Source organism: Phocoena phocoena, chromosome 5 (genome assembly GCF_963924675.1).
Source record: "Phocoena phocoena chromosome 5, mPhoPho1.1, whole genome shotgun sequence".
Taxonomy (NCBI): Eukaryota; Metazoa; Chordata; class Mammalia; order Artiodactyla; family Phocoenidae; genus Phocoena; species Phocoena phocoena.
Genome location: NC_089223.1, coordinates 15,320,604 through 15,331,323, shown reverse-complemented (window position 1 = coordinate 15,331,323; position 10,720 = coordinate 15,320,604). Strand labels below are relative to the sequence as shown.

The following is a 10,720-nucleotide window of genomic DNA, read 5'->3' as shown; positions in this document are numbered from 1 at the left end:
TCCACTGCAAGAATAAATCTATAATAAAACATTTTCAGTCATCCTCTCCCCTCTTCCCAAGGTGTGCCCTTTCATGTGCACTTCACTGTAGAGCCAACTGACATCCAGAAGTACTCTGAAAGGCACCTGGCACTGTTGTGTTACTCATGCCTCTGGTACACCTCCCTGGCAGGCAAGTGGAACCTTTTCTGTAGCGTCCCACTTTCAATAGAAATTTACTGAAAATTTTTCTTGATAGCAAAATACTTAAAGATTCCTTCCCCCTGCTCATTCTTCAGTTATCTACTGAAAATTACAGAATTGAAAAGGTTTTGCCCCCAGTTGTGATCAAAACATGGAATATTGAAGAATATCTGGGTTACTCTAAGTTCTTAGGTTACATACGTAGATATGTACAGAGGAAGTTGAACCCCAAGTTCTTTTCCTTCCCAAAATGGGTAACAGAAGAAAGGATTTGATTAGCACAGCTGAAGAAAACTGATACTCATTCTATGATAGAGCAAAGCAGGCTTTTTCCACCATAAACTGGTACCACCTTGTTGGTCATAAACCCTGCAGAGATCCAACAAGATGAACCTCAAATTTCAAAGAGAATCAGCAGAGAATGCTAAGATATATGAACAGAAGAGAATGCTGCTAAAGGCACAGAGCAAAGAATCCCAAGGAATTTTTAGTGCCATTTTCATTTAATAAGCCAGTAGTATAGCAACCTAAAGACCTTGGCTGTGATCACACCAGGATGTTTTTATGGTACTGCTGCAGGAAAACATAATGGGCAGCTGGCATCCTCTGGCTCACGGTGCTCAGCGAGCAGCTCCTGCACCAACTCCGTGGAGAGCCTATGGCTGGGGGGTGTAGTGGAGGTATTTCTTGCCAGATGGGAGCTCTTTGGTGAAGACTCCTTTAGGGAAAAGTTTTTTGGCTTCCTCTTCAGGGATGGTTAGAAGGACCATCACGCTGTCTCCATTCTTCCAATAAACTGCGGTGGCAACCCTCTTTTCTGCAGTCAGCTGGAGAGAGATAATGACTCGGAGAATCTCATCAAAGTTCCTGCCAGTGGTAGCTGGGTAGAGGATGGACAGTTTTAGCTTCTTATCAGGACCGAAAATAAATACCACATGAACTGTTACAGGCATGCCCTTTTCATCCTTCTCTGCTGGGTAAAGCATGCCCAACTGGATGGCAAGGTCCTGATTCTTATCATCAATGATGGGAAAAGGTAACTCTTTTGTGGGCTAATCACCATTGTAAGCATTGATATCCTTGCTCCAGGCAAGATGGTCTTCAACACTGTCTACTGAAAGGGCAATCATCTTAACGTTCCTCTTGGCAAATTCTGGTGCCAGCTTGCTCGTCTGCCAAGCTCCGTGGTACACACTGGGGTAAAGTCCCGAGAGTGGGAGAAGAGACTGCCCCATGAGTCTCCCAGATAGTCATGGAAACGGATGCAGCCGATGGTAGTACTGGTCTCGAAGTTGGGAGCCTCGTCCCCAAGAAGGAGCCCTCCGGGCATGGTGGCAGCGGTGACACGGAAGGAGGACTCCATTTTCTTATATAAAATGATTATTTTGATGTAGTGCTACCAAAGTCTTAAATCCTTATGCTATTTTAATACTTTAATCCTTCATAGACTTTTACAATTGAATCCTAAAATACAGTAAACACACACATGTAACTGGTGTGTTGAACAAACATGACTAAAGAAATATAGTCAACACTTCATGAACTCTCATTGTCCTTTCAACATTTATTCATAGAAAAGTTTTCTTGTTGTCAACTTAAAAGAAAAGTTATATGATGACTTTATTCCACGAAACCCTTTGGAATTATTTCATCAGAAATGTCCAGTACAATAGCTTAAATCTTCATGATTCATTGAAAAGTAAAGTTTCTGGGCACTTCTCCCCACAAGCCCCAATCACCCCACCATTTACCACCAGTATTGCTGAGTAGCAAGTAGGCTGCTTCTTTTTTTATGAAGGGGTATGATTGGCTTTTTCTCTTTATTCTGTTCATAATCCTACTTCATGATTTTAGTCTTTCTTGGGTTAGATTTTGGGGAAAACGGAATACAGAAAATTCTTGCTAACTGGTACTCTGATAAGATAATCTTTATACTCTCTGAGCTTGGCACAGGTTGAAAATTAATCCTGGTCTCCAAGTTGCTTTCCTGGAAACCTCTGAGAATGATTACTTGGACTCTCTGGACAATGCCTGAGTGGACAACCCTATTTGTCCTATATCTGTCCTGCCCCAGCTGCCCCCTCACCCCCCTCACCATCCTACTCCCCATTCCTGAACCCCTAGCTTTCTAGTTACCCACTCTTACACAGTTTCTTGGGCAGGATTCAAGAGGGCTCCATTCTTGCAATTGTTTTTATGTGGCTGATTTTTTTTGTTTGGTTGGTTTTTTGGCTTTTGTTGTTATTGTTTTTAATGGACAATTCTTATGGTCCTTTCTTCTTCTGAAAAAAAGCAGGCCACCATTCTGCTGCTAACATCACTCTGGGTTTCTTAACCTGTGTCAGGCACATTTTCTAAGTCTCCAGTGTGGGCATACTCTCTGGGTGGTCCCTTTGGGGTCACTGTAAATGGCTGAGACTTACAATAAGTCCCTCCACTTAACTGGGCATCCTGTATTTTATCTGGTTACTTTATTCACCCTTCCCTTGTGGCTGAGTAGGATATAACAGCACTTCTCTCCAACATATCCTTTCCAAATCTCATTCCAACTTCCCTCTTAACCAGGGCTATATCCCTAAGAGGTAAAGGCAGGGAATTTAGTTCTTGGATTTTTTTTTTTTTTTTTTTTTTTTTTTTTCGGTACGCGGGCCTCTCACTGCTGTAGCCTCTCCCATTGCGGAGCACAGGCTCTGGACGCTCAGGCTCAGCGGCCATGGCTCACGGGCCCAGCCGCTCCGCGGCATGTGGGATCTTCCCGGACCGGGGCATGAACCCGTGTCCCCTGTATCGGCAGGCAGACTCTCAACCACTGCGCCACCAGGGAAGCCCGGATATTTCTTTTGATTAATGCATTTTGGTATATCCCACAACTCATTAAGTATCAAAAATCTATCTTATCTCAGTGTCTCAGTTGGAACTTTAAATTTAGCTTCCTGGTTTAATAAATGTGATATATTGTACCTTTATGGGATAATTTTAAATCCTCTAAAACTTCATAAATTTTAAAGCACACTGTGTAGCCATTTACTATTATAACAGTCTTTGATTATAATAATTTTATACTTTTATTTTATTAATACGTTTATATATATTATACTTATGTGCATTTATATATTAAATTTATATAGCTTATAATTTATATAGTAATTATAATGTTTTAATCTAATGCCTCAATTCTTCCAGGAACTGCAATAGCCCCATTCTTTCTGGAATTGCCCCTTTCCTTGTTACAACCAAGATCTTCTATGACTGTTCCTTAGTCCTTTTGACTGGCCCAGGATGGGTCTGTGACCAAAGTCAAGTGAACCTGAGTCACAGTTACAGTCACAGTCACAGTCAAGCCAATCATTGTCCATTGGTAATTTATAGCAAATCTGAGAAAAATCAGTTAAACTAAACTTTACCATATAAAATTCAGAAGCTGTAATTAATCATATGTTTCTAGAGATAACAGGATTTTAATAACAGATATGGAGGCATCTGAGACTCTGTTCTATTTATTTCTGTGGTCTAGGCGCCGCTCTTGACCTTCTCACACGTGGGATGTTTGATTTTTCTTTGTTTATTAGACTGACAAGTGACATTTTTTGCCTAATCTAGTTGGAGTTACAATCAATAGATACAATCAATCAATTGTATCTTACCTTACAATCAATAGATTGCTTAAATGTTGCAATTCAATTCATTATTTTAATATCGTGTCCAACAAAATATTACCAAGGCTTTTACAAAATGTCATAAGTTAGGGAAGATGATAGGTTTAAAATAGCTAAACTAAAATAAATTGGTCCTATTTTAGGAATATAGTTAGAAGAGAGAGAAATAAAAGAGCACCGCAATAGACACAGTTAATACTTGAATACACCCCACACAAATATTCAATCCACAAAATATTTATAAAGCCATTATTAAAATGGGTGGTAATACCTGAGTAGAGCTGTAATTAAGATAAGAAAATAAAAACTAAGAGTACAAGTTCTAAAAATTCTTAAACAAATCATCAAATATTCTTAGCAAAACATTTTTTTAAATATATTTTACATAAGGAATTAAAATTAGAATGAAAATCCCTTTATATATGAACATTGAGCAATGGCATTGTTTGATACTTTGTGTGTGTGTCCCTAAACCACACTTCTCACAATGACAGGCAAATAATTGAAAATGTACAACTACCTACTTTATCTTCATTTTAGCATTACATCCAGTCTTGGCTCTAAGAAATATTTTAGGCAAATGGTTTGGTAGTCTTTGCCTCTCTCAGAGCTTTTCCCCTCATTTCATTAATGTCCCTCCAATAGCTTCCTAGTTCTCTTTTGCTATCTTATTTTCTGTGGCACAGATACTTAATCGGTTACTTCTGCACCAGTCTTGACCCTAAGTCTACAGCCACCCTTCTTCATTATCACTCACAATAGTCAGCACATCATGACATAATCAGGTGTGAATCAAGTAAATCACCTTTATAGACATTCAACTACAGTGTCTTCTTTTGCAGGCAACACACTGATGATATAAAATTTTGCCTATTTTACAATTTTTATTTCCATTTTTATATTATTTTATTCATATTTTCTAAACAGAAGAAAAATTGTTTCCTCTTTCAGATCTACCATTTCGCAATAAACTTCACATAATTTTATGACAGGACCTTAATGTATAGAATTAATATATAATTATACTTTACTTAATATTTATCAAGTTTGTTATATATCTTCCTTCATTTTGGAGGTCACATAATCATAAAAGAAATAGAAAATAGGATGTGAGATGGTATTAAAACATATATATTGTAAACACGGTAGAAAGCTGCAAATATTCCAACTGAAGAAAGAAGTGTAAAATACCTGTATTCTGAAGAAACCAACATGCAGCTGTATTAGAATGATATTTTTCTGTGGTATTCATACTCATATTAAAAATCAAGAAAAATGTAACGGTAAAAATATGGAGCCCTCTAAAAAGAACTTTGCCTCTGAAAGAACAATAGAGGGGAAGGAGGTGATGGGTAATGACATATTCAAAAGAAAAGAAGGAATACAAAGCAAAATAGCTAGTGAAACACAAGGAGGGAATCAAGATTCTCCAGTGGGGGTACACTTAACGTCAATCTGCTTGACATATGAAAGTCACACAATTGGGGATGGGAGATATTACAGTTAACAAAGTACTTTTTATTATTATTGCAGTATGGATATAGAAAATAATAGCTGTCACACAAAGGAACTTTGAAAGGGCCCGACTTTAACATAAATGAACTGAGGTGAGGGGAGGAGGTCTCCTTGAGAGAGCAAGCATTAGGAACTCATGCTTTAGTTAAGTAATTAACGTAGCAGCGGGCTTCACACTGACTATTTCAAAGCAAAAAATGAAGCAGGTAGCAGGGGTGGGTGGTTATGGTACATGGCATTTAATTTCTCCCACTATACTTGAAAAGAGAAGAATTCAAGATTATTTGTAAATTAAGCTAATTAATTTTACTTAAAGGAAAAAAGAAAAAAATGAAAGAGAAAAAAGTTGCCTATCTGCGTAGTCTATATTTTGAAAAACAATTTCCAATTTTGTTTCTCTTATTTATTTAGCTATCAGATACATAGTGTTCTAATTTCTACTTTTAGTTTAAAAATTATTACAGAATTGATATATTATGTATCAGTGGTATGGTGAAGTGAGTACATGTTTATCTTTCTAATATTTTGCCTTTGAGGAGCCACTCCTTCTGGATCTATGTTTGGACCGGGGTCCTGCAGTCATAGTGACTTTCCCTGCATTTACCTCACCCCCACCTCATTACCTGGCTCCAGCAAGTGGTGATCCTCTGATCCACAATGACCAGTGCGTGGGACCACCTTATACAGTTTGTTGCGCCTGAGAATGTCTGGCCAGGGCAATGAGTGGGGTCTGAAATCTAGCCATGCTTCTCTCCCCAAGCTGTGTACCTTGGCATGGGGTGTGTATGTCTGAAGAAAGGTCACCTTTCTCTCATCCTCATAAAGGCTCCATCTGCTTGCCAAGCTGTTCACCTGCAGGGCTGCCTCTACCTAGTAGGGAAATCATTTGCTCATTTGTACAAAGGCTATGGAGCCATATGGGCTAGCAGAGACCCTGCCAATGAGAGAAATTCCATACTCTTTGCCTCAGTGACTGTTTTGTGGATGGACCCAAGCTCAAATCTGGTGAATCAGAATTCTCCCCTGAACTTTTATTTTACTATTAGCTTGAAATATTGTATTTAATGGCTTGGGTTGCTAAACTGAAAGGATGGTTGCAGCCATATTCCTCACTATTTGCAGAGTCTGTTCGCAGCATTAAGCAAACACAAGGAAGAAAAGAGCACTAACAGATGGAAAAAAAGAGAACAAGCTCTTGTTTGAACCCCTGGTTCCAGCCCTCACAGAAATCTCTACCAGCATTTCCCAGCTACAGAAGCCAATGGATTCTTCCTTAATTAACTTGAGTTTCTGTCATGTTCCAATCAAAGAGTTCTTATATACACTGATGGTATACTGATTAGTTCTGTTGTTGCAATTCACTAGAAAGGATATTGTGCATAAGGAACGCTACTAATCTCCCCCTAAGAGCAGTACTCCAGTTACTATGTAACAACAAGCATCTGTTGCCTTTCACCTTGAATCTGTATGTAAATGCTGACGTTTTCAGAGTAAGTGACTACAGTGGGATGAAGTTAGGCAAGGACCTCTGAAGATAGATGGGTGCTTTTGCCTAATCCCAAAGCAATGAAGCTGGATTGGCAAAAGAATGCAATGGAACATTCCCCCATTTGAGGAAATAGCATGAGCAAAGGCACAACGAAGCAAGTTAGAGACATACGTTATGACTCTTTTAAGTTTCAAATGAATGAATTTATTAGCTCACTACTGAAAGTCATCATGGATAGTCCCGAAGCAGGATTGTTTTGATTCCTATTTAGATATGATTGTCAGGAATCTCTTTATCTCTCTCCTCTTGGAGAGGGAACAGCTCCTCCTCTGTTATTCTAGCACAAATCTTAGGAGTAATTATGACTGAGCAGTTACGCTGCTTAGGTCATAGGTCCAACCTTCACTGGATCTGATTGGCCAAGGTAATATGAGGCTCTGGTCAGTATTGCCTGTAGCTGAGTGTGGAGGCAGCACCATCTGACCAAACTCATTGATAAGTGTTTGCCCAAGGTAGGAGTGGGAGCCATTACTAGAAAAAGGAAAATAGATGCTGGATAGGTAAACATCCAAGGTCCAAAGAAGAGAATAAGCTGGCTGGCTAGGTGATAAGGAACAAATTTATTAGCCAGCATGAAAAATGAGATTGGATAAATGAGGGGACCAAGTTCAAGAAATATTGGAGTGTTTTAAATTTGAGGTATTTGAATATCAGTATTGCACATAAAAATGGACTTTACACACAGTAATCTGTTTAGCACTAGAGAAATAGCTGGGAAAAGGTGCGCCTCTTTTGAATAGGGAGCTCATGTAATTTATACTCCAAGCTGTGACACTTTCAAGAATAAAAGCGGGGTAGTCTTAATGATTATACTGGAATAAGAGGCATAAATTGGGACTTTACCCCAGAAAACTAGGGCAAATGGCTGCTCTTTTTCTCAGGAAAGTGGCCAGAAAGAGTAGCTTATACACACATTTCGTGTGTAGTGCCTTTTGATGCTGTATCAGCCAGAATCAATTCCAAGCATCTGTGACTAACCTTTAGGCAGTCACCTATAGCTAAACCTTAAGAGGAGCCAGGTGATTGACAGGAAAATCTGTGCCAGAATGGACACCTGATCAGATGGTAATCTACAAAGCCAGTTGGATCCTCTCCCTTGAGAAATGTTAGATGCAAGATACACAGAGCAAGACTAGGTGGAATGAAACAGAATTTAAAAGAAACTGACAGATAATGTAGTGTATTAGCTGGTGTGGGCTAAAGTTCTATAAAAGATAGAACCAAATATTCGTGTCTCAACCAAGAGGAGTTATATCTTACTCCCATGACAGTCCAAAGTGAGCGCTCCTAGTCAGTAGGAAACTCTCTTCACACAGGGATCCTGAGAGTAGGACTTTTTCCACTTTATGGCTTTGTTGTCCCCAAATCACAGATTAGGATTAACATTTGTACCATCAGGAGAGATAGATAAGACACTGAAGGAACCAAAAAGTTTTCCTTAAAAGTCTTGGCGAGGAATAGTTCACACATCTCTACTCACTTTCCATTGATGAGAAGTAGTCACAGGAGACAGCTACAACTAGAAGCAAGGAAAGGAATAGGGGCCTTTCCTGGAGAAAGGAAGTATGGCTGGGACACCTGTATACCAAGTAAGGGACTTTAGATGACTACCAGTGGTCTTTGTCCCAGGCTGTAAGCAAAACCCTCAGCAAAAACCCCGAGAGGTAGAGAGATGGACAGTTGTGAGTGGGTTAGAAATGGACATTTGCATAAGAAGCAGAGACAGAGAGATGCTGACTGAGCCTTCTCAGACCAGCCTCCATAAATTGGTGTTAAAGGATTTTTTCCTGACTTGCTCTTTTTGTTTACAACAGTCACTATGTGCTTACATGCATTAATCTGGGGAAAATTATCTAAGAAGTCTGTGACCTGATCAAGCTTAAGACCCACCTCTCTTTAACTCCCTAAGCAACACTGTCCACTTTTATGGCTTCAATGACACTTTACACGGTGATGATTCCCTCGTTTATTTCTCCAGGACAGACTTCTCTCGTGAGCTCCAGCGTGGCATACCTAGTAGTACTGCACAGCTCCACGGTTTCTCATAAACAAATAACGGCATTCTGGCACTGAATTCATCACCCACCCTCCTCCACCCTGCACCTCTTGTACTTTGCATCTCAGTGAATAGCACTACCGTTCATCTGGATGTTCGGACGGGAAAACTGGGAATCACTCCTGGATCCTCTTTCTTTCTCACAGCTTATAGAATTGATCAGGACAGGAGCTCACCTCCTTCTAAGGCTAGAATCCACCTACACATCGCCGCCTACTGCAGGTTTCATAACCCAGGTCATCTCTTCTTGCCCAGATTTTCACAGGAGGAAAATGCCACCAGTTTTGCCCTTCTATTTATTCTTTACACATCAGCCAGAGTGATCATTTTGTTGTAGATATACAACTAAGTCACAAGTCCTGCTTAAAATATTTTTTTGCCATCACTTCTAGAATAACTCTTATTTACCATACATGGCCTGTAAGGCCCTTTTATTAGTCAGGCTCTAGCCAGGAAAACAGAATCCACAGAAGTTAATTCAAAAAAGGATAGTGCATACAAAAAACAATTACAAAGGAGTTGAGAGAAACAAAAGAAACACAGGTGATGCTGAGACAAGCAGAAATTGGCAACAGCAGGAAGCCACTACCACTCTAGGGTGGCATGAACAAAAAGAATAAGTAATGTTACTAGAGTTCAGAGTGAGGAATTCCTAAAAGAAGATGGAACTTCTGCAGGAACTTGTCTGACAGAAGCTGGGACCATGGATGAGGAGGGTCTGGTGAAAGCTAGAATCATGAAGAAGATGCAGTCTCTTTAGAGAAAGAGAGGGAAAACCATCCTGGCTTCTCTTCTGCTCTGTACACTTGTGTCCTCAATCACTGAATTTACCTGGAAGACAACTGGCAAGGGAGCCTGCGTGATGTACTTTTCAAAACACAAGAAGGTTAGGAAATGAATGTGCACAACTTCATATTCTGGCCCTGCTTATCTTTCTAGCTCAGCCACCACTGCTCCCTCCCCTGCATACTCTGCACTTCATCTCAGGAAACTCATTTCAGTTCCCTGCCACATACTCTGTTCTCTCTGGGTTTGTACATCCTATCACCCCAATTCAGAAAGGCCGGAAAAGAGGTCACCCTTTTGCCTTCTCCCAATTGCCTGAATATCCCCAGCCATGCTTTGGGTCTCAGCTTAACTATCACTCTTCTGGAAAGTTTATTTCGGTCCCCAAATCTGAACTAAAATACCCTTAACATATGAGCTCTTAATAGCTGATAAATTCCCATTACAGCATTTATTAAAAACATTAAAACATGATATAAAAGTCGATTATGGTTTACAATTTACCTGTCTATATCCTGAGTCAGCCTACAAATTCTGTGAGAGTAGGGGCCCCATATCTGCTAGTCACCACAACACACGGAAGGTGCTAAGTATCCATTAACTGAATGTGTGGATCAACAGATGAAGGTGGTGAGTCAGAAAAGAGCAGTGGTTGACAGGGAGTGGCGCCAGTCCCTGATCTGGAATTTCAGTGAGGACCACACTGCTTTGAAAGACAAAGGACATTGCTCAAAATTTCCGTGATTTCTGAATGTGTGATTGCTACTTGGGCTTTAGGCTACCTTATTTCACTTCTACCCTTACAATTATTTCCTTACTCCTTGACTCAGGTAACACACATCTTACTGTATTAAACAGCTGAAGGAGAAAGACACAAGAAACCAGAAGCCTAGCTAAAGGGCTACTGTGGAAATTTATGTATGAGTTTATAGGAGAAATAAATTAAATATGAGGCAAGAAAATAGTAAGGATATT

General features: G+C 39.8%; 1 pseudogene; it reads right to left on the bottom strand.

Annotated features, from left to right (window-relative positions):
- Positions 1 to 839: 839 nt before the first annotated feature.
- LOC136123808 (peroxiredoxin-6 pseudogene) lies at positions 840 to 1,513 on the bottom strand (annotated as a pseudogene).
- Positions 1,514 to 10,720: the final 9,207 nt, after the last annotated feature.